This window comes from Arvicanthis niloticus, chromosome 5 (assembly GCF_011762505.2).
Source record: "Arvicanthis niloticus isolate mArvNil1 chromosome 5, mArvNil1.pat.X, whole genome shotgun sequence".
In the NCBI taxonomy this organism is placed as follows: Eukaryota; Metazoa; Chordata; class Mammalia; order Rodentia; family Muridae; genus Arvicanthis; species Arvicanthis niloticus.
In genome coordinates, this window is record NC_047662.1 from 42933280 (window position 1) to 42959048 (window position 25769).

Consider the following 25769-nt stretch of genomic DNA (forward strand, 5'->3'; position numbering starts at 1 on the left):
ACCCCTTTCTTTAGCAAACTCTTTCTAGCCCCTCAGAAGCTGGGCCAGTGGCCAGCCACCTGTCACAGCTTCTGCCGAGTACTACAAATGGCCAGGACCTTCTCTGTTCCTATCACGCCTGGTTCTCCCCACAGTTGTTGCCCTCTCCCGATTAGACTCCAGGGTGCTCGGGGCTGATGTTAGGACAGTTTGCCCTGGGACCCTCAGAATCAGGTCTGGCTCAGTGGACATTCACAGCATGAATGGGTGACACAGGTGTGGGTGACTCTCTGAGGCCAAGCTCTGGGCCGACCTACAGTTAAGCCCTCTTTGTTCTCCAGGAGCACCCTGCCATCTGCCGCCCTTTGCGTTCCTAGTGCAGGGCACCTGCTCCAACACCCATTCCCGGCTGAGCCCAGGGCACAGAGAAGTGATGGAGAGCATGTCCACATGGCTTCCCTACCAGCCACCATACCGCCAAGAGGAGGCAAGGCTCAGGCACGCACTGGGAGGGTGGGGTCTGTCACAGCCACACACACCCACCTGCTAGGCCATCACAGTAGAGCCAGGCCAGGCTACCAAAGCTGACTGTTCAAAGAGATAAAAGGCCAGGAAACAAGAGAATGCAAGGGAGGGATGGGAAAAGAGGAGAAGGAAAAAATAATTTTTGAAAAAAAAAAAAAAAGGGTTCTTTTGGTATTTGTTTTCAAAGCCACTGACGAAAACCAGATTTGAAGTTTGGGGTAAAAAGGGATTTGGGCCTTTCAAATTCCACTCTCCACTAATTGACTGCAGTTTCCCTTGAAAGAGCCCTCAGCTCTTCAGAACAATCAGCAGCCCAGCTGGGCCTCCACAGCCAGCAGCAGCCTGGCTCCAGAGGGTCGCCCTTGCTATGTGAGTACCGAGTGACACAGGCCGTTGGACAGATGGAGGGACAGGCAGGGATGAAGGACTCTCAAAAGGCACACTTAGAACCACATGGGAAGGCCAGGTCAGGAGTCACATCTAGCTGCCTCGCCCCTGTGCTTGCTCTGGCCTTGGCTGCCTGCTTCTCAGGGTACTTGTGGCTTTCCAGGACAGTAGTGATTCAACCCAAGACTGTAGTGTAGATTTTCCATGAGCAGCTTACAGGGACAGGTACCCCAGACTCTCTCCCCACGTTGTAGCATACTGGTGGCATCTCCTCCACCTCTCCTCCCTGCCAAGTCAAAAGTACTCCCTCCCCCCAGCCCAGCCCAGGCCAATCCTTACCCAGACTGCACCATTTTGTAACAGCTTTTCTTTGCAGCAGCTCAGAAGCAAATATCCCTGTTCCCTCCCCACACAGAAGCCTAAATCCAAAGGCCCTCAACTCCCAGAAACCCAGTGCTGGGTTGATCCAAGGACTCGGCATGGGCAGTTCAGATTGTCTCACGTCAATTCCCAACCCTTGGCCCAAGAAGCTGAGGAATGAGGCAAAGCCATTTCCTGTGAAAGCCCTGGCTGTGAGTGTCCCTTCCCAGGCCTCAGTCACCCACCATGTTAAAAAGCAGTCCTGGTAAACGTTAGCTGTCCCTCCCCAAGTAGACAATGTTATTGTTCTCAGCAGAGGCTCTCTACTCTGCATGGCTGCCCCTGAATGCCAAGTCCTTCTCTTTTCAGATCCCTCACCTGGTCCAGGAGGTATACTCCACTGCTGCCTTCCAGCATGTTCTCCCCATCTCCGGCCCGGCCTCTCTCCCTGTGGACAATGGCTCCTAAGCATGAGCTGCCTCCGTGAAGGAATGGTTTTTACAATGCAGAATCTCACTGCCTGCTTTAAGAGCTCTGAGGTCCTGCGATGTTCAGAAAGCAGGGGAAGTGTAAGGAGGGGTGGGGGAGGCCTGGATGCCCAACTGGGTGATCCCTCATCTGACAAGACATGGGTGGACAATTCTGGCCCCTGGGGGTGGCGTTGTCATAGTGATGATAAAGCCCAGTGAGGTGGCGCCTTGGTAGCAGAGGGCTAGCGGTATCCTTGGCACATCTTGCTGACACAATGCTACTTCTTGAGCTTCTGGGAAGGGAGAGTTGGTCTCAGAAAGTGCCAGGGAGTGAACAGTGTAAGTGCTCTGGATGAGGAACTGTCATCAGCCCCTCCCTCAACTCCAGCCCTGAGAAAGGCTCATAGTGTGAGGCACATGGTCTGGGCTATCACTGGAAGCAGCCCCATCCCAGGACCTGCATCTTCCATGCCACCTACCCTGGATGAATCCCTGTCAGGGTGTCTATTCACTCCTACCCCAATAATCAGGCAAGACAGCTACTCAGAGCCAGGACACCTCAGTGTTCCAGCAGGGCCGGAGACCCTGTACTCACTTAATAGCCCCCAAGCAATATGGCATTCTGCTTCTGTTCCCCATTACCAGGACTGGTGCCCCCTGGCTCAACCAGCCTAAGGTAGGCTGATGAGCATGATCCTGTTGCCACAGTAATTACAAACACCAGCAATACAGCTGCCAAGAACTAAGCCTCCGTGCTTGGATGGAGGACAAACAGCATGGACAGCTGCGTATATCATCTCTCCCATACCTGTTAGGACCACTGGATGGAGAACAGCACACAGGCTGTCCATCACCATCACTGCCTCTCACATCGCTTGCCCAGGTCTTTGTCAAGGCAGATCTCCTGTGGCAGCTGACAAACTCCCATCCACCCTTTTCCCATCATGCTTAAGTGACACCTCATCCAGGAAGACCAAGTGTACCACACAGGAATGCCCTCCTTCCTCCATATTAGAGGACTTGCCTCTCTAGCCTCTATCCCCTCTCAGTGCTCATACACCTGTTCCTCTGCCTGGCACACCATTCTGCAGCCTACCCAACTCTGACTTCCTTGTCGCTCCCCAACTGTCCATCAGCCTGCCTGTCTGCAGGTCTTACCACTATCATTTTGGCACACCTGTGACCTACCCCACCCTGGAAGTGCTCTGTGCTCTGTTACCTGTGTTGGGCACAGGCCCAGTCCCAAGCAGGCAGAGAAGGTGTGAAGAATGTTATCTGTAGCAGCCACGGGGCTTCTGACCAGAGCTCTTGGACACATCTGAATGTCCTGCCTTCCAGGCTCCAGGGGCTGGACACATGAAACCACTATGTTCTACTGTGACCAAAAGCGGAGGGCTTCATATGGAAGGAATCAAGAGGGTCGAGGAACTGAGACTTCATTATCCCGGCCATAAACCTGATTTACTCTCGGGTTTCTTCTTCCCGGTTCTGTGAAGTTTCAACCTTACCCCAGCAAGTTTTAGGGGCAAACCTTCAGAATAACAGGAAACAGCCCATTAGAACTAGGGTGGCGGCTTGTCCCAATGCCCTCGTAACCCTGGTGGAGTTACTTGAGCTTTACCTGAACTTAAGGCTGCATGGGGCACCAGCTGGGACAGAATACTAGTTCAGACTCTATCACACATAAGTAGTATAAATTTGACAAGTTAATTCTGTCAAGGCGCCAGACTCCTTGAGTCTATGACAATCACTGGGAAGGAGGTAGCACATAGTGAGCTCTTGGGTCTGTCCACCCTCAGCTTCCAGATGAATGAAACACTAACACACACACACACACACACACACACACACACACGCGCGCGCGCGAGAGAGAGAGAGAGAGAGAGAGAGAGAGAGAGAGAGAGAGAGAGAGAGACCTAGTAGGACCTCAAAGATGTCCATCCCCACATCACATATGAGGACTGAGAGGTTTGGGAAGAAAGGTTCACCTGCTTCTAACTCAATGCCTTGGGGTCCAGATGCTAGCCTGGCATTCCTGCATCATCCCAAGCCAGATAGTTGGAGGAGACAGCCAGGATCCTCCTTGGGGCTAACTGACAGAGAAAGGAGCCTTTACCAGATCCCATTACTGCTGAGTGCAACAGGCACACGGAGGTAAACTCTAGCATTACCACATGTTCTGTGTTATCCTTTTTTTTTCCTTTTTTAAAAATTTATTTATTTTTATTTATATGAGTACACTGTAGCTGTCTTCAGACACACACCAGAAGAGTGCATCGGATTCCAGTACAGATGGTTGCGAGCCACCACGTGGTTGCTGGGAATTGAATTCCTGACCTCTAGAAGAGCAGTCAGTGCTCTTAACTGCTGAGCCATCTCTCCAGTCCATGTTATCCTTTTTTATTTCTTATTTTTCTTTCAGTTAAAACTTTAGAGGAACTTGTGAGCCAGCAGCCAGAGGCACCTAGCCACTCTGACTCATTCTTGTAGGCAACTTTGAGAAAATTTAGCACATTATAATACTGACTTGAACATGCCCAGAAGCATTCCTCTCAGCCATCTTCCCCTTTAAGAACGTGTGATATTACTTTAAGCTGAGCATGCCCAGAAATGTGTAACTCTTTCCTTCTCGACCTGTGACATTACATTGAGCATGCTCAGAAAAACATCTGCCCCTAAATGTGCATAGGTGCCAATGACTGAAACCCCACACTCCCTTCCTGCAGAAAGAAGCTGCTTTGGAAACTGCCCTGCTGCGGGTAATCAAGTCTCTCCACGCTTCCATCTCCTGGTTATGTGTGCTGGCTTTACACTCGCCAAGAGGGTAACTGACTGTCTGAGTTACCTTACCTACCTCCTTTCCCCTCTCTCTGTCACCCAATCATGGCTCCCTCCTACGGAGCACCACACACACACTCGCCTCTGCCCAGACATCACTGCCCAGGAAGCCCATGATGACCCAGAAGAATTGTCCCCTAGCCATCACCGTCCTCTCACCCGCTCTGTGCTTTGTGTCTGCCTGTTTCGAGATAAGGTCTCTCAGCATGTAGGCCAGACTGAGCTTAAGATCGCTGTGCAGGGCAGGCTGACCTCAAGCACACCTGATCTTTCAGCCTCAGCGTTAGGATTACAAGTGTGTGTCACCAAACCCAACGATCCTGCTGATGCTCTCATCACCATTTATCACGCTAGCAGGCACCATCTTGCTGAAGAAATCAGTATATCAGCATTCTTAAGCCTCTGTTAAGAATGCTGCCAGACGCTGCCATCAATGTCTGGGAGATGACACTGGATTGAACGGACAGAAATCTCTGCTCTCCTAGGACATCTTACCAGCAAGGAAGCACTAATAATCAGTAGCCAAACAGTTGAAGAGGTGGAAGAGGAGGAGGAGGAGGAAAAGGAGGAAGAGGAAGAAAAGGAGGAAGAGGAAGAAAAGGAGGAAGAGGAGGAAGAGGAGGAACCACATGATGGCTTTAGGTTTCAGAGTCACACTCAGGCCACTGAAGACACAAGGCTTCTGCTCTAAGTGACACAGGGGCATTTTGCAATAGCAAGTATAAACAGTAAAGGAACAACACATCAGACCTACATAATGTCACTTGAGGGCTAACAAAACTGCCTGGCTTATTTCTTGGCCCATGGTTTGTCTCTCCCACAGGAACATGATGTCCAGGTAACACCTAGTTTATCATTGAACCCTCCTTGGGCCATAGAATGGGCTGGACACAAATAAGAGCTCAGTAAATGTCAGCAAGTGACTGAACAACAAAAGCCCCAGTCACAGTGGTTTTATTCTGTGTCTGTGCCTTATGCATCACACAGATATCAAAGTGTCCCCAGGCATGCTGACTACATGCCAGGAGCCCTTTTAAGTACTACCCATCTCCTGTTCCATCTCTCTTTCTACTGCACAGGGACCAAGTGTCACATACCATACTTGTCCACCTGTCTGTCTCCACCCTCAGGACAATAGGGTCCTACAAGACAATGGACTAATATCCAGATGCATATAAATCGCAGCTCCAGTTCCAGGCTGGAGTGGAAGGACCACACCATTCATACTAGGGTGTATCATGTTATGCTGCTTCACGGTGACCCTACAGAGTATTGCTGTCATCTCCACTGTCCTCAGAGAGGAAATCAGGGCTCAGAGAAACTAAGTAACCTCAACAAAGGGGTAATTGAGCTGGGATTTACCCTGAGTCTACTTGGCTCCTTCTAAGTCATGTTCAATCAAATCATTAATGAATGGGGTGAAGTGGAGACCAGGGGAGCACTGCAGATCGGCTAGCATGTGCACAGGCCGTGGGGCGGGCCTTCCAGCTAGGACTTGTATGGTGAGAGTGTGGGAGTTCCTGCCAAGCTTAGCCACAAGTTTGGACCACTAAGAAACATAGGTGAAAGTGCACAGTGTGCAGCCATTTTTTTAAAAACCCTGTTCTATTTTATCCCACAGAACTTTCTCCATTCTGACATCACATCTACTCTGCTCACTGGCCCTGTCTATGGTTGGTGACTTCTCACCTTTTCCGGCACAGCATTCTACAAGGGACTTCCGTGTGCACCAGTGCCATCTCCCAGACATCAGCACAGCTAGGTGCTTGTTTACTGAGGAAAACTCCATCAAGACTGGTTGTTCACGTGCTGATTAAAATGGATGTGCATGATGGTACCACATGTAAGAGAAATTTTGGGACAAGAGAACCTTCAGCATACTGTCTGTCACCCTGGACAGCTAGGGTGCTCACACCCCTCAGGAAGAGTCAACTCTTCAGCCAGAACCAATAGCAGGTTATGAAAGAAGGCCTGGCAATCTACAGAAACCAGAAGACCATACAATGACACCCCCCACCCTAGAAACAGTTTCTAAGCCTTTACCCAGGGGACACACCCATGGAAGCAGAAGTCTCCGCATTCTTCAAGAACTATCAACAGTATTAAAAGGTTGTTCAAACTCCAGGCCCCAGTGCTCCAGAGAGACACAGCAGTACCATGTGGCAGCGCAGAAAGACAGGGAACACAACCCAAGAAGTATCCAGCAATCAGAGTGGAGGACAGCCAAAGGGCTGTCACACTGCAGTGCAAATGAATGATCAGAGTCACCCGTTACATCCATCAGTGTAACGCCATGTGTACCATGGCTCAAATGCTCCACTATTCTGCTAACAGGAGACAAAAATGGTACTGCCACTTTAGAAAACTAAAAATGAAGCCACCCATACCCATGGTTCAATAATATCATTCCCACATTTTCACCCAACAGAAGCATAAGTATATGTTTATGGCCAAGAATCTGTCCCATCTTGTCTCCTGGAAAGCTAAATAGGGTCAGGCCTGGTCAGTGCTTCAATGGGCTAGGTATGGGTACATGCTCACCATAACACAAAGCTATCTGCAGTCATGTTACCCACAAGTCAAGAACTGAGGACGAAGCAACGTTCACTGGCAATGGAAAAAGATAAACAGCACTAGTGGAGAGGGTAGAAGCCAGAGCCAGAGGGTGACACAAAGACATGTCAGAGACAGCGCTAAGCGAAAGGAGCCAGTCAGAGGAGACTCCGTACGACCCTAGACACAGAGTTCAAAAGAACTAATCTGTAGTTCTAGAACCAATCCACTCGGGCCTGTGATCCCCTAAAAAAATGGGGCAGCATGAATGGAGTTTGTTGGGGTAACTGTAACAGTCCACTGTGGTTTCAGTCACTGTAATCTTCGGAGTTCATGCTGGTGTCAAACCTCTACATGTATGATTTATCCCACCAAGAGGCATAATCTAAACAGAGAAATGGGTACAGAATCAGTGAAATGATCACCTCCAAATAGAAGCAGGGAGACTGGATAGAGAAGAGCCGGCAGGCAGATGCAGGTTGTTAATGTCTGACATCATGGTTTGGGGTAGCTCATTACACTGTAATGGGAAGGGAGGGGTGGAGACACAGAGACAATCAGACACATTAATGAACCAAAGAAAACCACGACACAAGCTAATAATTGTGCTCAATCAAACTCTATTCATTTTCTATTAAAAACACAAATAAAAAGGCTGTAGAGGTGGCTCAGTGGTTAAGAGCACTGGCTGCTCTGCCAGAGAGCCTACGTCTGGTTCCTAGCAGCCATTGGCTCCCAACCATCTGTAACTCCAGTCCCAGGGGATCTGATACTCTTCTGGCCTCTGTGAGCATGAGGTATGCACATGGTATACATACATACATACATACATACATACATACATGCAGACAAAACACTCATACACATAAAATAAAAATAAATCTTTAAAATAAACCATAAATATATAAAGGCCCACACACCCAGAAGAGATCAGTGGAAACAGAATAGCACCACCCACCTAACAGGACCCAGAGACAACCAATCAACATAAAGTTCCATCAACACTAGGATAAAAATTATCTTGCTGATTGCCCCAACAGAGGAAGGGACAGGGAAATTAAGAGGGTGGAGCAAGCTGTGGCTCCATTGCTGGCATCCCCTTCCTCCAAGGCTTATGCTTATTCGGGCTAGCATGAGCTTGGCTACCAAGCCTCCATGAAATGCCTGGAGCCTCCCTGTCCTGGGCATCGAGCACTGGCCCAGGGGGCCCTGGATGTTGGGCTGAATGAACTAACAATCTCCTTCCAGCCCTGTGGTGTTTCTAAAATGTTACTCCATTTTTCCCCATAGACTGAAAAGGCCAGGGTTTGTGCTATTTAACAGCTCGGTTCTGGGCTGGATCTGTCACCACGACAGTAAAAAATAAAAATTAAAACAAACAAAAAAAAAGAGTTAAGTGCATCGTGTGCTTATAATAAGTAGTTTGCACAAAACTCTTCATTCCACACAAGGGCTGCGCACGGCCTTTAATGTGCGTATTGTTTGTGGAGAGCCCGTAACTGAGCTTGTTATGGCGCAGAATGTGGAAGTCGTTTTCTACTATTAAATAAGGAAAACAAGGTTCTCATTTTAAAATTAATTCAATGAAAACTATTAAGCAGTTGGCCGTGAATGCCTCAGTATTTTTTTTCCAAACTGATACTAATAAGGCCCCCACTCCCATCCCTGCCTAAACAGAAACACGAAATTTACCACATAATTTTCAAGAACAATTGCTAGTACTCTTCCTTAAATAAAATAGGAGGACATGCAGACCCAGAGGATCTCATGCTCCAAATCTCTGAGCACCATCTTGGGGTGGCCCTGGGCAGGACAGGCTGGCTCCTGTGGACCTGTTCAAAGTCAGCCAACAATTGGGGACAGCAGGTCTTGGGCTCCACCTGAGTACTGAGGCCTGGGAGGCACTTAGGGCAAATGAGATAAAGGCACAGTAATCTTGGTTTCTGTGAAGTGGGGTTGTTCTGTGAGTCCACCATAGCCCTGGAAACAGTGAAGCTGCCAAGTACCTGGAATTCTACAGGTGGGCATATCTGTGCCAGCTCTGTGCTGGAGATGTCAGATGAGAGCCAGGAGCCGTGTTCCCAGGGCTGGGGGAAGTGGGCTTGAGTCTAAAGTAAGCTGGGGTTGAGTCCCCAACTCCTTGCCTGAAAACATATCCTCAACAGCTAGCTACTCAAACCAGCAATGACAACAGAGAGTATACTGGCCAGGCCCTCTCTAGAAGGCCCAAACCATCCTAGGCTGGATGGAGTATGTGCCTCAGTCCCCAGGCCCTGTGACCACAAAGCCCCCTAAGTACAGGGACAAGGTTGGACTCATTTGAGTCCTCAGGGCCCAGCCAAACTAGGACAGATCAATCAGTGAGGGAACCAGAGATTCATGTGTCCTGAGGTTTTTTGATTCCGACACAAGCATCCTGGGTTACCCCTCTTAAAACTGAGCTCCAAAGTGTCCAGAAATGACACCAAGATCACCTAAGGCTACCAAAAGGACCACCCAAAACCATTCTACTCTGGCTATCAAGTGATGGCACTGAGCTTCCAGTGGACATAAAATAGCAGCTCCCTCCCACCCAGGTCCCTAGAGGACCACAGACAGTGGGAGAGAGGAAGGGCAGCCTGTGGCAGCTCACCAGGTCTCTCTCTCCACAGCTATGTCTCTCAATGCATGCTGATGGCACATCTATTGTGACAACACCCTAGGGCCATGGAGATAAGCCAGGATAGAGGCTAGACTGCAGGTGGTGGAGGATCAGAGCTTCTCTCCCGCCAGCCATGGCAGGTAGGGAGCAAAGATGAACGAGAGATGGGCTGCCCTGGGATGGGAGCACAGCGGATGCTCAACGGAGAGAAGGCAGACAAGCCTGACCTATGAATGAGGACAAATGAGTGTGTAAAGAGTCAGATCTCAAGGTTTTGGCTCTCCCTCCTCCTGCAGAGGGAGTATGCTGTTCCTAGTCCCCAACAGACTCACTCCTACACCCATTCTTCCTGTGACCACCCCCAGCAGAAGTGCCAGCAAAGGAACGAGATGGTAGCTTGAAGACCCCTACCCCGGTCTCCCTGCGGTCAATCTCCACTGTGTCCTTTGGTGTCGTTCCACAGGAGAACCTGTCGAACCACAAGAGAAAGACTTTCATAGCCTCGCTCTGTTGACACCCATCATCCTTCTCTATCTCCACTCTTCCTTCCTCTCCCTCCCTCGCTCCCTCCCTCCCTTCCCCCGCTTCCCCTGCCTGACAGCTTCCTTTGTGACTGCCTCCGCTTCCACCAGCACAGGTGTGCCTGCAGATGTTCTACCCAGGGAGACACTGCAGTAACTGGTGAGACCATCAGGGTGAAACAGACATCCTCGATGACAGGGAGGTGTGGCCTGAAGCCAACTGTGACCAGGTCACGGATGGTGGACAGAGGCTGGTGTTCTAGTGCCATTCTCCAACAGCCAACCTTCGCTTATCCTTCTCCTCCCTGCCTCACCCCAGCCCAACCCTCCTGGCTGCTGGCAGGACGTGAAGAGGATAGAGGGATCCCAGGTTAGAGGTTCCTGCCTGGGTCAGGTCCTCAGACATAGAGCTCTTGGGGCCATTAGTCTTCATTTTCACTGAAGGGCTCCTAGCCAAAGCACCTCTGCCACGATAGGGGGCAGACACAGATGGCTCAGTGAGGGATAGGTTAAACTCCATCTGGCTTGACAATATCAAGAACCTCAGAGAGGTAACACTGCTGCTCTCCTGACACAGTGAGCATGGCACTTCAGTCTCCAAGGTCCTCTCTCACCTATGCATCTATTCATTGAGTACTGAGCACTTCTCAGTGCCCAGCATGCTATAGGCACTGGAGACATAGCAGTGGCCAAAATAGTCTCTACCCAGGAGTGGGCTGAGGAGGGCAGAGCTGTGGCTAGGACATTCTCAGCTCTCTTCAGAGCCCATTAAATCTGAGAATGCTACCTCCCCTTTCTTGGGAAGACAACGGGGACTGCCTTAAATAAGCTTGAACCACTCAGGATCCGGAGAGCACCAACAGCCACTGAGGTGAGGCAGATCCCAGAAGGGGGCTAGAGAAGAATATGGTGTCTACAAAACACCACAAAGCTATGTCCATGAGGAGAAAGTAAGCACACTCAAAGGCAGTGAAGATCAGACACTAATGGAGTGGCTATGGTGTCATGGTAGCTTTTGCTGGCTCTGGGGGAGCAGCAGAGGCATAGCTAAGGACTTGAAGGCCAAGAGTGGGCTCAGAAGAAAGGGGGGCTGGGAAATGGAAGAAAAGCACCCACTGATTCTTCCCAGACAAGTGTGCTTAGAAGGGGAAGGCAGTACAGCGTGGCTCTGGGGAGGGGTGACTTTTACTATGGTAGAAGTGAGCCTGCTTCTCTGGAGACAGGGATGATGCTGATGATACAGGAGCAGGTGACTGCAGGAACTCTGTCCTCCAGCAGGTGATAGGTCCTGTGCACAAGCCTGATGGGACTCTCATACATACTTGGAGGTCAGCTGGTTAGGGGCTTGTCCTCATTCTTCTACTGAGAAAACTGAGACCAAGATGGCTGCCTAAACTCCAAGGTCAGTCTCCCACAAGTTCCCTTCCTTGTCCGCCACTCAGTCTTAATTAGCTTCCTCTTTTCATGCGGAGACTCTGTCCCCAAAGCCTGTGCACACAAGAGAGTCATTGCTCTGGATAGCAGTCCCCACACTTTTACATCCTAGATCTCTCAGGAGAAAATGTATTCCCTTACAGACTTAACTACTCTTGTTTACGAGTTCAATCCCTGGCGATGAGAGAAGGCCCGGCTCTATGTGACCTTAGACAAGACCCTGTGTTCCCTAGTGCCTCAGTGTCTCGCATGGGTAGGCAGGCAGCCTCAGGTAGCCTGGTAACAACTCCCAACCCTAGCTCCTCATCCATACCATGATGGATAAGAAAACACCTGTCTTGTGAAAGTGAGTGGAAGAGCAAATAAATCAGGATCACATGTAGCACTCAACGGCACCTGGCCACAGGCTTGTCACTGGCGTTCTTATTAGAACAGAGCGAGAGGTTTCCTCCCGCCCTCCCACGGCATGGTCATGATCACTCGAGCTGGCCCTCACAGACAAGACCCACTTTCTTTAGCATCCTCTTATTTCCTATGCCCAAGCAGAAGGCCGGGCACACAGCAAGCGGGCAACCAACTTCAGCTAGAAGGCAGACCTGCCAGCTAGGGAGGCCCAGCTGCACGCTGCAGGCCACTCAAGTCATATAAGTAACCAAGGCCCATGAGACAACCTGAGGCACAGAGGAGCAAAATGACCTCCCTACAGTCACACAGAGCTGGGCCGTCTCCCATCACCAGGGGTTGAACTAGAACAGACTGGATCTGGACACTAGGGTCCAGAACTGTCTCAGCCCAACTGTCTTCCTACAGAGGAAGGGCACAGAGCCAAGGAATGCATACACCCAACACAACTGGCCGAGGCACTGAAGGAAGCAGTTGGGTGCAGGACGAATAGAGAGCTGACCTGGCTGGCCCACCCTGCAGGGGAGCACATCTCACCCGACTCTCATGGCCGCCGCAGATCAGCCGGTGAGGCTGCAGCAACTGCTTTTTGAAATGTCACCAAGAACAAAGCTCCCTTTTCTGCCGGCTCTGAGTATTTACAAGCAAGCACAAATCTGTGAGAAAATTCAATTGAACGCAGATGGCAGGAAATTCCTCTAAAATGACAGTGGCCAAATGCAAACCACAAGACATGAAAATAACCCAACACGCTAGACATGAAGAACATATCTTATAGACTTCTCCTCGTGCGATTTGCAATCTGTGATGGATTACCAGGAAGACAGACTGCAGATTTATTGGACTTCTGTAGAACACGGATTCCATTTGCAACAATTAAACCTTCCGTGGTGAAGAACGGGGTCGGAGGGGCGAGCAGGAGATGGTGAAGTGACGGCATGTGGTGTGAGTCTGATAAGGGCTGGTGTCAGCACTCCAGAGCCAGTGCTGGCCTGGCTCAGGTACAGGCTGGCTGCTGCAGGCGTGAATATGGCAATCCAGCTCAGCTGACTCCCAAGCACATCACGTCAGAGGCTCAGCTCTGGGCCGAGCGACCAGGGGAAGGGTACGTGGCAGACTTCCATAGGGGCAAGTATGTGCCCCTCGTGCTAGTGCTCTGGAGGACACTGTGTCTATGCACAGGCCCCAACAATGGCCGTGGCCTGAGAGATGTCATGAGGATTGAGAACCCATGGGCAAAGACAGTGATGTGGCCAGTTCCCACACCTTAACAAAGCAGATATCAGTAACAGATCACAGCATCTCTGGCCTGCCGGGCTCCAGCTCCTTCTCAGTTTAACCACAGATAGCACTGGCAGGTAACCAAAGCTGGGTTTAGAGCACACAGGCACACTGGCCTTGGCTAAACACTGAACTTCGTGCTGTGTGCTGGGAGCTAAGGACAACGACACACTCAGGTATTAGCAAGTATGCTTGAACCCTGCAGGACCCTGAGGTGCACCAAGCAGACAGTGTTCCAGGTGTGCGTGGGGGGATCTGTAGTTGAAGTCAGTGTAGATAGAGTAGATGTCCCAGACTATGCAATGGGTTAAGTGTCTCCCTCACATAGTTGGCTCCAATCCCTGTAACCTGCTCTACACAGTCTTACTCCTGGCCTTGGAGGGGCACAAGTCTCTCCAAGAAAGGTCAAGGGGGTGAGATAAAAGAGCCATCCATGTGGTACTCTTCCTCTGAAGGCCTGTGGCAGCAAACAAAACAAAACAAACAACAACAAACCACCAAAAACAAACAAACAAAAATATCCAGAGTGTTCCCTGGCCACGAGTCTGGCTTTATAGGGCTGACACCCCTTCCCTTCTTAGCCTCCTAGAACTCTGACCTCCCTGCTGAATATCACACAATACAGCACACACAACAGGAAGACCCTAATGGGTAGCCTTCCTGCCCTGACTATGTGCCAGCATATGATGAACCAGTTTGTCCTGTACCCGAGACCAGAACACCTGATAGCTGAACCTCACACAGAACCAAAGGATTGCCTGAGGAGCCTGGCCCCAAATCCCTGACCCATAAAATTGTGGGACATGATGAAACTTTGAGCCATTCCGGTCCCTGGGGTTCTCCTGAGGGGGTCAGTTTGTTAGGTAGGCTGTCCATTTTTGCCCCGTCCCTATTCCTTATGCTTCTTACTAACCTAATCTCTCCTCCTGGAGGACGCACCCAGCCTGAGTTCCCAGCTGCTTGGCTGGTCCCTTTGGCTTTCCTTGACATCACTTGCTAAGCTGAGGGCCTGGTCACACCCACACCTCCTCATTGGGATCCAAAGGCCCTTGTGGCTTTAACCACCCTCCAGCCCCGTGCCCACCTGGGCCCTAAGCTGACTACTTCTCCATGGCGCTCTCAAGCCGTGCATTGCTGGGCATGCTGTTCCCTGTTTGTTACCCAGGCTCCATAAACTCTTACTCATCCTTCAGTGCCCATCTCAGATCCAGGACCTTCGCTGTCCGCCCTTCTCCCCCTCGGCTTTCACCACCCCACATTACCATATAATGGGAAGCTGCCTAAGGAAGGGACGGAGGCTCTTGAGGTTGGTCTGCCTTGTGCTAACATGGAACCTGACATGAAGGTAAAAAAATAACAAATGTATAATATAGGAAGGTCGACATAGTGATCTGTAAGCAGGGCAATATGAAAAGCTGGATTCTAGCAAAGAATTCCCAGAGGCCACCATCGGCTCAAGACCCAAGAAGAAGACAGACAGGAATTCTTGGAAGAGAAGGGCCATGCCAGAGGCCAAGTTAGTTTCCTCTAGACCATGGGTCCCCTGAGGTGGGGATGACCCTGCCCTCCTCTGACTCCTCATGCCTGCTCCAGTGAGACGCTCCTCCTGTGTCCACAGTGCTTAGCAACAGTGGCTGGAGTCAATCTGACCTCCGCTTCTACCACAGCATCACACCTGCACAGGAAGAGCACCAAGATCTACACAGAGCGGGCAGCATGGGGCCAGTTAGCAGAAAAATGAATGAATGAATGAATGAGTGTCTGAGGGATCAAAGAATAGTGCACCATGGTGCTGAACAGGCCTGGACTCTTTACTGCCATCTTGGCTGAGTAACCCTCTCCTATGCAGATGCCTCTCCAATGAGCAGGAACCATCACAGGATGAGTGTGATATGGAACTGACAGGTGTGGACCAATAACTGGCCTGCACTAGTCAGGGAGATACGAGGGATGAACCCGGCACCAAAGGCATCTTTTCTAATGTTGGATACGGGCTTAAGAAGAGAAAGGGTCGAGAAAGGGAGGGAAGCTTTCCAGAGTCCATCCCAGGAGGAGGGTTGTGGGGGAGGGGAAGAGACTCCCTGGATCACTGAGAAGCCCCACGGAGGAGAGCTGCCTGGTGCAAGGGTAGTCTGGCAGGAAGGTGAGGCTGCCTGTCACAGGAGTCAGCTGCTGTCAGTCTCCTCCTCAGAGGAGAGGATACCAGCCCATGGGGCTTCTTAATCTCCTTTAACATGATCTTGGGGAACCGGAGCCAGAACTGCCAAAGCGCTTGGGCCAGGTCCTATGATAAATGGGTGACACAGCAAGACTTGAACCTGGGTTTCACCTCCCAGCCATGACACCACTCATTCCACATAGGCCCCTTGCTAACCAGGACCAAGGAGACACCTTCCCCACCTACCACAGAGGCCACGTTCCTTACCCACCTGCCACAGAGGCCACGTCCCAAACCAATGTTCTGTAGCACTCATGCTCAACTTCTGTGCCACCCTGAGAAAGGCTATGACTACAGCAAGCATCAGTTCTCTCCTCTGTAAAGTGGAAGTCATTGGTCCAGCCTCAAGGGGTTTGTGTGAGGATCCATGAGGTGAAGAGAGCAAGGACTCAGAGACAGCCCTTGATGAGGACCCAGTACAGTCAGCAGGCAGATTTTTGCCAGCCTCAGAGGCACTTAGAACAAAGGGATCCAGATCTGCTCTGGCTAAGTGACCGAGAGACACAGAGGCCTCTGCCACTCCAGGTCCCCCAAGATCACACAAATCCTGGCTACTCACATTCAACATCCGTATAGGTTTTTCCAGGTCTTCTCTGAGTTGGAAAGACATCTATCTCATCAGTACCTGGCAAGAGGAGCCCACTTCTCTAACCCCTCAGGCAGGGGATATCTGAAGACATCAAAGCTCCACGACAGCAAGGTCACTGTCTCTTTCATCTGCCTGACGTTTGTTGTCCTTCTGGTCATATCTACCCTCCCCACACATCTGCCCTTCAGTCATTAACTACTGCCTGCCAGGCAGGGTACCAGGCCTCCCCCTATGGGATCTCCTCTAATTGTCACAGAAATTCAGGGACTGTGAGTTGTGTGCCCCATGTGTGCCCAAGGAAGCAAGCTCAGAGAGAGGACATTGCCAGCCCACTGGTCACAGTCATGTCAGAAAGTGGACTTGCCACTCAGGCTTCTTCACATGGCCCAAGCTGAGGAAGGTCAGAGAAAGAGGAGCTCCAACCAGAATCACCTGATCTGATTGCCAGTCCACGAAGGAGAGGCCACATGCAGCTTCAGACCCTGCACTCAGCCCAGACCACAACGTCCTGTCATTGAGCTGAGCAGGGATATCGGGACCTCTGAGATGCTCAGGTTGGTGGCATTGTGTCCCCCAGAACCTTGGGGGAGCACAGACTCCCAGGAGAATGGGAAGACAGTCATTGCCAATCTAAGTGCAATCCCAGCAAAGCTGTACTGGGTGTAGTGGCTACAGTCTGTTCTCATGGGTGATTTGCAGGAGGCAGCTGTACTACAGATCTGAGTGGACTCATCTATGACCTGTTCCCCTACATGGCCTTGGGCAATGTCCCCACAGGCCTGCAACACTGAGGAAGATGCAGACACACACACACACACACACACACACACACACACGTGTGTGTGTGTGTGTGTGTGTGTGTGTGTGTGTGTGTGTGTGCTGGCACTACCTGGCTCGTGGAAAACAGGCTGGAGAAGAGACAAAGAGAGATTGCTAAGGCTTCGCATGATACGGTGGGCCATGCTGTTGTGACGGTGGGTAAGAAGGTGGTAAGCAGAGCGGCCCTGTACTCTAAGAGCCATAAAAGCCTCTCCCCAAATAAAGCTAGCTAGGAAGGCTTCCCGGAGGAGGTGGGGCAGGCTGAGGTGGTGGTAGCAATACGGACCATCTCGATGGCTTATTTACCTGCTACGCTATTTGGGTTTCATCCTGAAAAAGAATTCTCCTAAATGCCCAATTAGCTCTCAGTGGAAACAATTTCCCCACAGTGAAATTCCTCCAGATAGCTAGTCTCCCCAGAATGCCCCATACAGGGCCCACCTGGCAGGAAGCACCTCAAAGAGGTCTGGGGACATGAGTGAATGGGGGATACTAAGGACTGCCTGGTTGGCACTTAGGAAGGTGCTAAGCCAGGCTGGGATCTCACAGGGTCACCAGCAGCACAGGAGACTAGGCAGGCAGGGCACACACTGAGGAGAATGGTGTTGAGTGCCCAGACAGGCTGGGTGCCTTTAAACAAAGAGCTAGATCCAGCATGAGGACCGATAAAAAGCCTTGCATTGGGACAGCAGCCTCTGTTCCTCATGAACACTGGGCTTCCTTGTCTCTGAAGATGCATCACTGGCTGCATTGCTGCTCAGTGGACAGCCCGCCTGCCCTCATGAACACGAACTGAAAATGAGGACTCTTGAGCCTGGAAATGGCTGGAACCAAGTCCTCCAGTTTACATTTGTCAGATGCAAAGTTCTTTCTGGGACCATGGGCCACGAAAGGACTGTGAGGGCCAAAAATAGAGTAAAAAACGTGAAGATGCTCGAAAAGCACAGAGCGCTGTAAAAATGTACGGCCCAGTTATTTGAAACAGACTTCCCAAAGAGCGGCCTCCTAGGGCCCAAGAGAAATGTGCCCTCCGCCACTATTGGAACCATGTGTCCCTGTGAGGTAATGGACACGAGGACACTCTGTATGAGATGTGAATCTCGGCACAAATGGAGGTCATTATCATTGCCGTTATCACAACGATGACGGCACTGATGACCGCCGCTGTAACCCCCTCCTGCCTCCAGAGGGGGAGGGGAGCAAGATGCAGAGTAAACAGTCCATGGCTCCCAAACTCATATGTGGGGCTACTTGCCTCCTGTAAAAGGAAGCAAGGAAAGGGAAGTGGGAGGCAGAGAGTTACAGTGGTCCCACCAGACGCTCTGTAGGATTCCCCAGATCCAACTGTGTGAGCTGCTCCTCCCACTCCCACCTGAAATTGGCTGGTCCCATCTCCAAGTACTTAGAGCATCATCCTAGACATTCCTTTGGTCCATTCCCCAATCCAGTAAGTCACCAATCATGACGAAGACCATGGTTTACTGAGCTGTACCACATGCTCACATAATTCTTACTCTTTAAAGCAGCTCTTTCTACCCCCAAGTCCTCTCATGCAAACCCTGCAACATCTCCATTTTATAGATGAGGCCAAGGCACTGCAGGGATGCAGAGATGCAGCAAGCAGTCTCGATATGGGCCTACCAACCTGCAGTGACTCATGTCACCCACTGTGGAGGCTTGAAGAAGAATGGCCCCCATAGACTCATAGACTTGGTCAGCAGTTGGTAAAATTGTTTGGGAAGGTTTAGGACGGTGGACTCTTTGAAGGAGGTGTGTATCACCAAGGGGTGGGCTTTGTGGTTTCAAAACTCCATGCCATTACCATTACCAGCTAGCTCTCTCAGCCTCATGATTGTCTTGTGCCTGCTGCCATGCTCCCTGCCATGATGGTCATGGTTTCTAACCCTCTCGCACTGTGAATCCCCAAGTAAAATGCTTTCTTTTGTGTTGCTTTGGTCATGGGGTTTCGCCCCAGCAATAGAAACGTAACCAAGACGCCCGCCAAGCACTTCGTTAACCAGCTAAGCATCGTGTGAGGACAAGTCTGGAGGACAGGGTGGATGCTCAAGGGGAGATCAGAGCGCACAAGGGAAGGCACGGCTGCTGTCACCACCGCAAGCACTGTGGCTCACACTGCAAGAGTTTGTGTGTGACTAAGACTCAGCCCCAGAGAAGCCAAGATGGAGGGAGGCAGGAAAACTGAACAGGAGATTCCAGGAAACGTATCCAAGTAAGCATGATGCTGGCTCGGCCAGGACACTGACCGAAAAAACAAGTCATACCCAGCCCTTAGTGTCAAGGTAGAGTCAACGAGATTTCAGGGTGAGTCAGATGTAAGGCGTAGAAGAGCAAAGACAGGGCCATGGGGAAATAGCAGGAACAGAGAAACAGGGTTAGGGTGCTGGTGGCTTGATTAGAAATGAGTTAGGCTTGAGATATTTGCTAGACATGCAACTAAAAGTCAGAGAAGTCTGTAGTTCAGAGGTGAGGCCAAAAAAGGAGAAACTAATTGGGGATTAAGCAAATTATATGCAAATATGAATGAATGTCCAAGATCTGTAGGAGGGGCCTTTTAGACAGGGCTGGCACCCTTGCAGCCCGTGTCCCTGTGGAAAAGAGGCTGAAGAGTAGCAGTGGAGGGAAGAGATGCTACCAGGGAGAGGGAAACTACATGTCCTGAACACAAACCAAGTTAGTGTGTCAACCAGGTGCATGAGCACCTGGGTCTCTGCTGGGTATGATGAGGGAACTTCGTTCTGGTGACACACTCAGGACAGGAGCCTGGTGGAACAGACTCAGGGAAAAGACGGGGTTGCCAGTTAGTCCTTCCAACACTCCTCAGTAATTACTTCTCAGTTATGTATTTCATAGAACACAGCCATAGTGTGCTTGGGGTTACACAGCCAGGCAGTGTGAAAGCTAAGCTGTGACCACCCCCCATCTAGAAAGTTGGTTTTCGGGTGGCTGGTCTCCATTCTACTCCAGCGCCAACCCTCCAGGAGCAGCCTGTCACTCACGGAACACCCGCTCTTCACACGCCACTCTTGACAGCAACTCTGCCCAGTCTCCACAGCTCACCTGCTCTTTCCCCCACCAGCTCACGAGACTCCGAATGCTTCTTACATGGACTCGGTGTCTGAAGCCTCAGACTCCTAGACAGGATAACGCTGGTCTGGGCACTGCTCATACAGGAACAGGCCAGTGTGAACAAATGTGGTCCAACTTGACACTGGACCTTTTGCAGGCTGATTATAACTTCAATGGCTGTGGAGACGAGACATTGGGATGCTGCAGTTCTAGAGTCCAGTTACAACCTCCCTTGGGCTATCTCCAGCCCCTTTAATAGACACTCCTTGCCCATCTCTGTGTCTGGCCTAATGTCCTTGTGACTAATGCATAAAACCTTTTGGAATGAATAAACAGACCATTAGCTTCCTCCACCAACCAGGAGTTTGAGGGAGTCACATTGGAAGCCTATGCAGAGCTTTCACCCACTTGGCTTTAACCTGGCTAATGGCTCCATCAATGTATTTAAAAGGTGTCTTGAATCACGACTTTCTTTGTTCCCTGACCATAGAATCCTATCACTCAGTTACCATGTTGGAACACAGAATTTAGGGAGACTTGGATCTGTGTTTTGAGGGCATGGTCACTCGTTTTTGGATCCAGAAAAACCTATTCTCCCTTTTGAGATGAAAGCTATGTTTCTGAATCAATGACAGCCACTCTGACTTACATCCCCAAGTCTCCCTGCCTGACAATGATTCTAGGGGTTGGGTGTAGTTCAGGTCCCCTCAGGTTCCAGTCTGTCTCTTCTACAACCTCATCTTCCCACCTCTCTGATCCTTCCTAAGGATCCAGCCTAGAATATTTTCCCCCAAATCATCTGAAACTCAGCAAAAAGGGCCTAAGCCTAAGGAAGCCCTAGGCCAAGGAAACAGTTCTGTATACCCCATGCCCTTAGCAGCATTTTCCAACCCCTTCCCATCTGTGGGTCTTCCAGCCACACAGGGAGCCTCAGGACCAGTGATTAGACTCGGTTCCCTCCCAATGCCCCAAACTGTAGCCTTTCCTTCTGTCCTTCTCACCAGGTGCTCCTGAAAGCTGGGGACCAACCTTCAGCCAAGATGGCCCTGGGCTTCCCAGGTATAGGCTGTGTGGCTAACACGTATACCCTTGCTCACTTGCTGATGCAAGCTAGTTTTATGTCAACCTGATACAACCCAGAGGCATTTGGAAAGAGGGAACTGCAAACAAGAAAATGTTCCCAATTAACTGGCCTATGGAACATTTTCTTATTTGTGATTTGCAAAGGTTGCAGCGCATTTTCTCCCACATGGTGTTGGTACCCAGGACCACCTGACCTTCCTAATATTTATACTGTATGGATAGGCCTCAGAAACACTGCTGAAGGTCACACAGCAGACTAAGCCCCTGCACTGTGCCTGGATGTCCCCTCAGATGGTCTTTAGCTAAACTGATCTATTTCCCTTAGTCTGCTGGGGCCCTTCATCCAGGCTTCTTCTATGTTCACCAGAGTTCTGAACTTGTCTCTATCTTGGAAGCATGGCCATGGAGAGGTGTGCCCAAGTGTCCTGCACAGACAAGAGCACCCTCAAGAAGAGGCAGTCTAAACAGACCCCTCTATGGTCACCTGAGTCCCCTCTATGAACCCATCTCACAGCATAGGATCAGGACTCCAGTAGGGGCTCAGCAACAGGCAGGTGGATGGAAGGGGGGATCTTTCCTACCTGACAAGGCTGGGTGATAACCTGGCCCCTCTACCCGTATCTCCAGGATGGACCAGTTCCTTCTTAGTCCCTCATTTCACAAATACCACCTGAGCATCTCCTCTGTGCCAGGCAGTGTGTGAGGGCTAAGGCCATCAGAAAGCAAGCTGGACACATCCCAGGCAGCAGCTAGCAACTAACCCCAGCCTAGCCCCAAGTGGGTCATCTGTTATGTGAGCAGAGAAGTCTTCACATGCATGGATTCTGGAAGGAAGATGTCTGTTCACCAAAGACACAATGACCAGGCAGCTCATGGCCCAGTGGGGCCAGCTGACAGTATTTGGTCTGATTTGTGGCAGACACTTGATGTTGTACAGGCTCCATGACAACATGTGGGGATTATTGGTCTGATTTGTTAACCGAATGACTCAGCCCTAAGATAGAAATGGCCAAGCAGCCACAGCACAGACAGGAATCCCATTTCTGGACCAGACCTTCAGATTCAGAGATAAACCAGTTCTGACCAAAGGGTTCAGTGCACACATGTGGTGCACATAAACAAATGTGGGCACACACACACACACACATAAACATACACACAAAACAATAAATAAAATCTCTTTTTTAAAATAAAAGGTTCAGCCAGCATGAACCCGATGATCCCCAGTCTGAACTCACCTCTTCACTGAGGGACCACAGCACCCAGTCAGTCAGATGATGGCTTGTGCTGCATAAGGTTTGCAGATGAGTCAGTGGCCTCTGGATCGTCCATCTCCCAGAGTAAAACTCCACAAACCCAGACCGTATATCCTCCTTTTAAGCCCTGTAACCTCTTGATGTAATCATCTCAGACATTCATGCTGTCTTAAGAGGAAGGCTGTTGGTTACTCAAAGCCAGGGAGGGTCTCTCTCATCACTTCCTGACACCCAGATTTCAACACACAGTAGATTAGTTAACAAAAGATTATATGGTCCTGTATCTTAATTTTCTAAATGGAAGATAATTTTCAGCTCATCCTAGGACATCAGCTAAATTAAATCTGGTAGGAAAAAGTGTCAAGCCCCACAGTGATGTCCAAATTCTCCACTGTGGGGAGCAAGGGAGAGTGAACAAAATCCTGAGTTGTGTGCTGTCGCCATGGGTACAGCCACACCGACTACTCCAATGATTCAACCCGGTGGGAGTGGCAAAACTTTCTCCCTGGCGTGAGGCTCAGAAGGATGGCAAAGTCTCCCTTGGGTAGGGGATGTTGATAGTGTATGCAGAAAATATCCAACATAGTTTTCTCCCCAGATATTGAAGGCCTGAAGACTGCTCCCTACAAAGAATCCTCCTAATGAGACGAGCTAAACCTGTCTCCTTGTTCAGCTGTATATAATAACCATGCCTCCACGCATGTATGTATGTATGTATGTATGTATGTATGTACGTACGTACGTAGTAACCCTACCTCATTCAGCTGCATACAGAAACCCCATATCCCTATTCAACTATTAAACATGATGGGCAGGGAGCTGTAGCTTCTCCATTAGAAAGCCTAGTCCACCCAATCCCAGCCTTCCTGTTCATGTACACGTGTTTGTCTTTTCTGCATTCCCTCACTGCCCCAGTCAGGTTCATCCCTGGATCCACGCTGGACACCACACTCTATGCTGGCCTCTGAGCTCTCCTAGCAAGCTCCTGTCTCTGTGAGGCTCCCAGAAGACTAACCTGACTTAGTCTAGTCACATTCGAATGCTCTTTTCCCAAGTGTTTTCCAAGGTGCCATGATCATCTTTGCTCTCCGGCACCCAACATACCACCCAGCCAGCAAGATCTACAAATGACTCAAGCTCTCTTTAAAACACACATGTGAGCAAGGTCAGAAGAGAGCACATGCAGGCAAAACTAATGTTGTCTTTGTGGGGGGGAATTTATGAGAGAATGCATCTCATTCTGAGTTAGTCACTGCTGAATTGTTAGACAGCTGCCAGCGGAGAACTGTTTAAAACTACATGAAACCAGGAGAGTAGAACCTTTCTTTACAGCTGTCAATATTTCTAGCAAGTAGAAGGCTGTGAAGGACCACATGCTTACTATGTGCGGCGTCAACATGGTAATGAGCTCTCAAAATACTTCTATTAGAAGAAAAAATGTCCAGGCACAAAACCTATCCTGCAGAGCCCAGCTGGGCTGCCTGTCATATGAAACTATATCTGGAAAGGGACCTGGGTACCCCACATAATAAGAATAGACCCAGTGATGGCCTGGATGATACCCCTGAAAAAGAGGCCCTTTGCATCAGCAAGAATAGAATGATCAGCCTCCTCCCCCAGGACTAGCTTCCAGAGTACCAGAAAATGCTATGCAAGTTGCCATGGGAAGGAAACAACGAACAGTCCTACCTAGATATGACGCCTATGAACCACAACAACAATCCGCACCCCTAAAGGTGCAATAGTGGCACTCATATCTTGGTGGTAACCAGCAGCCATTGAAGTAGACTTACAGCCTGCTTGTCAGGAGGAAAATCATGCCTGCTACTAGAAACCTAACATCCGGCGCTAGTGACATCATGGAATCCAAAAGAGAACCCATTGCTGCCTCTTTACTAGACCGGTATAATTCCTAACAACAGACTAGATATTTACACCCACAGACAAGTGTAGCTCTCGCCCCTTGTCAAAAAATTTTCTCTCTGCAGCAGAAAATAAGAGAGAACCACAACTGGGTAAAATATGGAGATGGACTGATCATGGATGCCTGGTCCCAACAGATACATCTGCAATACAACTTTGGTACCTGCGTCTCAGAGAACACAGAAGAAGAAAGAGTGGACAGACTGTAAGACCCAGTGGATGAGGAAGTCTGATGGGAGTTTTGTCTCCTTCAAATGATCAGGAAGCAACACCCATTATACCTCAACACTGCAGCAGCCTAAATAAGGCCCGAACAATGACAATACCAATAGACATGCTTACAGAGAAGGGGGGAATCCCATGGGACCCCATCATCCTTAGACAAAGAACTGCAGGCAAATCATGCCTGCTCAAAGAGGGAGAATTAGTCTTTGCCAGGGATGAGCCACAGAACTGGTTATCCAATACCAAGTGGAAGCCCTGAAATCATATACACACAAGGAACACTAAACAGACTCAGCAGGTAGTGTGTGTGTGTGTGTGTGTGTGTGTGTGTGTGTGTGTGTGTGTGTAATAATAATGAAAAAGAGGTCATGAATTTGAGTGAGTAAAGAGGAACGTGGGAGGGGCCCAAGCCCCACCATCCTTCATGTATAGAATGGAACCACTGCACCGTCGGGCCCCACTCAGCTAGATGGAGTTCTGTCTCCCTGCCTCTCACATTCCTGTGAATGCTGACACATTCATACCTCTCTCAAGGTCCAGCAAGAAAGTCACCTTTTCCAGGAAGCTTTCCCTGGTTCCTTTCTATTCCCTTTGCAGAAAAGTCACCCTGTTCCCTTTATACCCAGAATGCCCCTTCTCCTTAGACTATTTTCTTAGCCGTGGGCCCAGTAGCAATGCCACGTGCTCAGCTTCAGGTTTCTGAGCTGGACAGGCAGCAAGGCCTCTCTGCCAAGGCAAATCCTACCCTCCTAGCCTGATAGGTATGTTAGGGTCGCCTGAAGGTCTTTAACTTACAGACCCTCAAGGCAGTCCTGCAGCTTGGATTTGGTAGGGGTCGGTGTGCCCAGGGAAGCAAGAGGGTGTGGATCTGCAGCAGCTCTGCTCTCCTCTCTCCCCCCACCTCACAGCCGAGGCACACAGCCCAGCGTGCCACTCCAGCACCAGAGCCTTATCACCCGAGCTGGCAAGTGCTGTGTGTTCCCTGCCACTGCCTGCCTATAAAGGCGGAGTGGCGCCAACGACGTGGAAGCCCCGTTCTGTCTGGATCCCCATGAGCTCTGCCTCCCTAATCACATACTCCATTTGGGAACATGTCACCCTATGGCTATAACTCTGCCCATGGCCACTGCACCATACTTCTTGTGACATCAATGACATGGCTTAGACAACCTTTCAAT

General features: G+C 50.1%; 1 protein-coding gene across 3 annotated transcripts in view; it reads right to left on the minus strand.

Moving 5' to 3' along the window:
- Glis1 (GLIS family zinc finger 1) overlaps positions 1–25769 on the minus strand; it is a 189034-nt gene that overhangs the window by 106609 nt on the left and 56656 nt on the right. The window contains exon 1 of one of the 3 annotated variants that reach the window (XM_076934528.1): positions 22426–22869. The exons of the other annotated variants lie outside the window; for them this stretch is intronic. The gene's annotated coding sequence lies outside the window, so the exon portion shown is untranslated. Of the gene's footprint in view, positions 1–22425; positions 22870–25769 lie in introns of those variants that run through there. 3 annotated transcript variants of the gene reach the window in all.